This window comes from Atta cephalotes (genome assembly GCF_000143395.1).
Source record: "Atta cephalotes unplaced genomic scaffold scaffold00026, whole genome shotgun sequence".
In the NCBI taxonomy this organism is placed as follows: domain Eukaryota; kingdom Metazoa; phylum Arthropoda; class Insecta; order Hymenoptera; family Formicidae; genus Atta; species Atta cephalotes.
In genome coordinates, this window is record NW_012130090.1 from 3,958,145 (window position 1) to 3,962,826 (window position 4,682).

Consider the following 4,682-nt stretch of genomic DNA (forward strand, 5'->3'; position numbering starts at 1 on the left):
ACACACACACACACACACACACACACACACACACACACACACACACACACACACACACACACACACACACACACACACACACACACACACACACACACACACACACACACACACACACACACACACACACACACACACACACACATACCCTGGTGAAAGTTTCGCTGAAATTATTCCGTTTTGGAACATTTCAGCAAAATTGCTGAAAATTTGCTGAAACTTCACTGAATTTTTCAACTAACATACTGAAAAATCACTGAAATCCAATCGAAATTTCTCTGAAATTTTTGCTGGAATTTGTCTGAAAATTTTGATGAAATTTTTCTGAAACTTTGTCGAAAATGGATTTTTCAGCTAAAAATTGCTGAAATTAAATTGAAATTTGAATTGTTGAAATGCTGAAATTTTGTTGAAAAGTATTCCAAAACGTGGAATAATTTCAGCAACATTTTTCCAGCGTTGCAGTACAAATTTTACGTTGAGGATGTGCACTTTATACTTTAGTCTAATATAATATTCGAAGATGAATACGCAAAACATTATGTCATCATAAACATATCAAACGTCGAAGTGAAAACGTTACATCTGGAATTTTATCAAAATAATATTTCATAAAAATGAAAATTTTTTTTCTATTATTTCTATTTTTTTACGTAACTTTTTTTACGTAACTTTTTATTAACTCATTGTATTGTGAATAGATATCACTGTATTCTATATTTATTGCAAGTTGTTCAGAGCGATTAGCTATGATCAATCGAAATAACAAGCATTGTATGTATTATGTAATACAAAAAAGGATCAATATTTGACTTATTAAAAAAACTGATCTAACGTAAAAATTTAAACAATTTGAAAATATTAAAACTGTGCTAAAATCAAAAAATAAAAAATAATATACAAGTAGCAATGACAATTGCAATATTCCATAATAGAATGTAAGTTTTAAGTTTTTATTATGTGTAATATACTATATTATTACTATACTATATTGCGAAGTTTCTGTATAATCTTCGTCATCACTACTGTCATTCACAGATATATGATTCCAGAAAGGCATGTTGTAACATTTTGCACTTTATTAATATTAATGGAAAAGATACGAGAACTCAATTCAGAACATTTAAAGATGTCTAACGCTGAAGATAAAAAAAACAATATTGCAAGAGTCATGTATCTGTAAAAATTTGTTTTCCACCAAATAATATTGGCCATGAAAATATTAATAACAATGCAAATAGATCCATCATATAAGATGCAACAATTGTCACGTGTATTTGTGGTGAATAAAATTCCATTAAAATTAATTTTATGATATTGACGAGGATTGTAAGTAATATTGTGTGGGAGAGGACCTGAATTATGTTCCATAAATACATTAATAGAAGTATCAATATTGCAATGGTAAATTACTTCAAGTTGCTTTCATTTCTATTGGAAAATCTGTTAAAGAGGAAGATCAGGTTTTCTACACAATTTCCTAAATATTGTCATTTTTGCGAAAGCAGAAAAGAAATCAAGAGGACCTAATACACATCATTAATTGCACATCATTAATAAGGTAAATAAGAGTATGCATGTTGTAAAGAAATGTTGGACCATACAAATTTTCGGATCTAATAACAAATTTTTTCAAAGCATGATCTGTAAAATTAAATACGCTTCTGATGGTGATACGCAAGTTAAAATTCTTATTGCTACAAGTAAAAATAAAAAGTGTGTGTACATTTCCTGTTGTACAATACCGCACGTTACAATTGGGCCTGTATATAATAAAAATTGGCGAAATTCTGTGGCTTTACTATATATTTCATACACACATCAAGTGACCTAGAACGTCTTGCAAAATCGGATGGACAGTAATCTTTAAGTATTTCCAATCGTTTGCTTATACAAGTAATAGTTCTTGCAGGCAACTTTGAAAATCGTGAATATTTCCCATATACCCACGCAGATAATAATTTTTTCATAACTCTCAGGTATAAAAGATGCATATACTCAAATGGAACCTGCGAAACCATTCCTATTGATAACATCGATAATGAACTATTGCCATTTCTATGGTGATCATTATCTACATATGCGATATACTCTTCATCCATATGAAGAATATGAGATTTACACGGAAAACATAACGACCTTCATCGCATACCAGAAATTTTACATTTAGAGCATGGTTGATTAGACGATGTATAGTTTCAATGATTGAGAACAAAAGCTGAACTGGTGCGTTAGCTATGAAACTTCTTAAACATATTGGAAATTTTTTCAGTAATTTCCAGTAAGTAATTTTCAAGTAAGATACACCTTCATTAGACATTATCCTCTTAATATCTACGACAAAGTTTTCAAAAAATAAATTTAGTTTTGAAACATCCTTATATATTGGTTTTATATACTTGATATTTACAAGCCTACACTAAATTGGCCAAATATAAATACTTCCTGATCTGTCTAGATAACAACCATCGGTATTAAAATCTATATTTAATTGATTTGGGAATTGACGTAATTGAAAAGTACAAAGAACACTAGAAATACCTACTTCTAATCAAAATGGATATATTCGCCTGGTTCTATTTTTGATATAACAACTTTATTTCTCGGAGTTTTCAAAAACATTCTCACATCTTTTCGTAAATTTTTTGAAAATTTTATGAAAACAAGAATGTATTCGTAGAAGAGATAGGAGATTATTAGTTTGCACATGACTAAAATTATTCTCAATAATGCTGGATGCCAATTTGTCTTAAAATGATGGCTCAATTGAGATAATACTATCAGAAGATGAATTATTATCAGAATAAGTATCGTTATATATTTCTGACAATTCATCTTCAATGTTAATAGCAAGCATATTATTTTCGATATCATCAATATTATTTTGGACATCAAGATTAAAGATTGTAACCAAAATACATTCCGCATGTGAAAGATTTGGGGGGGGGGGGGGCACTATAACATTAGAAACATTTAAAGTAAGTTCGAAACAGAAGCATCAAGATCATTATTAATAAGTGATTGTTTTTCGCAATTTTTTGAAGTTACTTTTAGAATGTAAATTATTTGTTTTCTTTGTTTTATGCACAAATTTTGCAAACGCTTTCGCGAAATAGAATGTTTCAAAGTAAATGATTCCATGTTATATAATTACATATTTTTAATAATAACAATTAAAATTGAAAAAGATATTTTTAATTCCTTCCTTTTTGCATATTCTTTTATCTATACCTTTTCGTCCTTCTCTATTACTTGTCCTTTATTTTTTCTGCACTACGAAATCAATAAGAATATTTTCCAATTGTCAATAAATGCCAATAAATGATAGCTCATTGGAGAAAATAATAGACAAGAACTATTATTAAAAAAATTGTATTACTTTTATAATTAACCCAACTGAATAGACTTGTATCAGTAAAATATAATTTATAAAGAATACGTCTTAACAACGCGCAAGATAAAAAATATATATATATGTCTTTTTTTCATACATTAGAAAAATATAGGCGCATAATATCATTTAATATTAAGTAATATTTTAGGCATATCATCAGAATATTAAATGTGTAACATTTTAAAAATTTTACTAAAATAATATAAAATATTATGTAATATTCTTGAAATATTAATAGATGATTATGTCTATTCCTGATAATATTATATGATTATTAAAAATAACATTATTTAATGTTACTGTAACATTTATGAACATTAAATAGAATTATTATGTGGGAAAAAGTTCGTGGCGTTTTTCCCGTTAGATGGCATTAAAAAAACGCCACGAACTTTTTCCCATATCTAATTACGTTTACTTTAATTTGTAAAACTGTTATACGTGTGACGTTTTTTGTCCGTCACAAGGGCCATACGGTCCGACTGGAAAAGCGCGACTTTAGCGTCTTGGATTCTCCCGAGGCAGAGAGGCGGACGTGTCGGCATTAATCGTTTGTGAATTTTCGTGTTTTGTTCTCGTATCTGCTTCTAAGCATGGAAGCACCATGATTTGATATATTCGTGTCTGTTTTCGTTTTTTTCGCATATTCTTATCGTAAGAATAAGGAATTGATTATTTACAATCGATTGTTCTTCTCATTTGACTGTAATTGGTCAATTTTTTACTCTTACTTCTTACTCCATGTAGTGTAGATGACGCATTAAACTATAACTTTAACGTAGTTTTGTTGATATTCTTTAACTATAAATGAAGACGAACTTTTTAAATTCATCGGTGATTATATAATGTGGAAATATATAGCTTTCACAAAACAAAGTTGTATTTTCGCATAATGCGATTAATCAATCAATGAAAAATACAAACACGTTTATTATTCATGTCGGACATAATTTTTTTCATAGCTTTATGCACAATTTATGTATATATTTTCGTGATATGTAACATTTCAGAAAATGGTTTTATATGTTATATTGTTATAAAAACATACATTATATTCGCGACCTACGCTCCGATTTCCATTTTCGCTCCAATTTTTATACGGAAAAATGGCTACGGTTGTTATAACTGTAGCGTTTGTTAATTTTCACTTATCAATATATTTGCTTGTGATAATCGTAAGATAGGCTATTAGGTGTACAACTTTGCTTCCGCTGTTTTCCTATAGATATCCTATAGATATGGCTTTAGCGGTAAGTGGTAGTCGAAATAAATAGATCATAGACGTCAT